This window comes from Mastomys coucha, unplaced genomic scaffold (assembly GCF_008632895.1).
Source record: "Mastomys coucha isolate ucsf_1 unplaced genomic scaffold, UCSF_Mcou_1 pScaffold9, whole genome shotgun sequence".
In the NCBI taxonomy this organism is placed as follows: Eukaryota; Metazoa; Chordata; class Mammalia; order Rodentia; family Muridae; genus Mastomys; species Mastomys coucha.
The window spans coordinates 19,841,299-19,842,269 of record NW_022196915.1 but is presented as its reverse complement, the minus strand read 5'-3'; the positions used below and the strand labels follow the sequence as shown (position 1 = coordinate 19,842,269).

Below are 971 nucleotides of genomic sequence, written 5' to 3'. Positions count from 1 at the left end.
GACCCTACCATGGCTTCAGTGGCATCACTGGCTACTCACATCAGGCTGTTCCTCACTACCCTCGAGTCTCCAGTTCTGCCTCTCTTCATTGTGTCCACACCCTCTGTTTCTCTTTCTCTTCCATCTCTCCATCATTTCCAGCAATTCTCCAGCATTTCTTTGCTCATCCTAGTGGTATGCAGGGCCTCTGGGTGTCTGGAGTCATCTCAGGAGTGGTCTCAGGAGTGCTATACCCTGCTCGTGCACTATAGCCCCCTAGGCTTGTGCAGAGGAGGGCTGGTGGTAATCTCAGACTAGCTCCTCCTCCCGGGAGCCTGTCTGAGCCTGCCTGGCATGAGACTGATGGTGGTTTCAGGCTCAGTCTTTTCTCAGGGAATGATAAGCTACTAATAATCATTCAGATGTTCACAGTCTTCTTTCTGCCACCTATTGATGAACTTGTGACACAGCAGCGAAAACTGCAATGCCTCTAGGGGCCAGAACCCCTGTCCCTTCTTTAAATTGGTCCTTGTCTGGTGTTTTGTCACAGCAATGGGACAAGGAGCTTAGATGTCCACCAACAGATGAATGGATAAAGGAAATGTGAGACATGTGTACAGAGGGATTTTACTCAGCTGTAAGGTGGAAGTTGTGGGCTGGGAGAGGGCTTTGGTGGGAAATGTGCTCCTTTTACAAGCCCAATGACATGAGTCGATCTCTGGAACCCATGTAAAAGAGCCAGATGTCATGGCTTTTGGTTTTCCTCTGTAATCTCAGCTTTCCTAAGTCAAGAAGGAAAATGGAGCCAGAAAGATGGCCTGGAGATGTTGGGCCAGCATGGGCTACCAGCACAGCAGGCAAAACAAATCAAAAGGGGAGAATGGACTTCCAAGAGCTGAACTCTGATCTCCACACGTGTAGTCATGGCTCACACATGTCCCACCTACACAATTTTACACACACACACACACACACACACACACACACACACT

At 49.1% G+C, this 971-nt stretch overlaps 1 pseudogene; it reads right to left on the bottom strand.

Moving 5' to 3' along the window:
- Positions 1 to 400: 400 nt before the first annotated feature.
- Positions 401 to 481, bottom strand: LOC116085537 (annotated as a pseudogene).
- Positions 482 to 971: the final 490 nt, after the last annotated feature.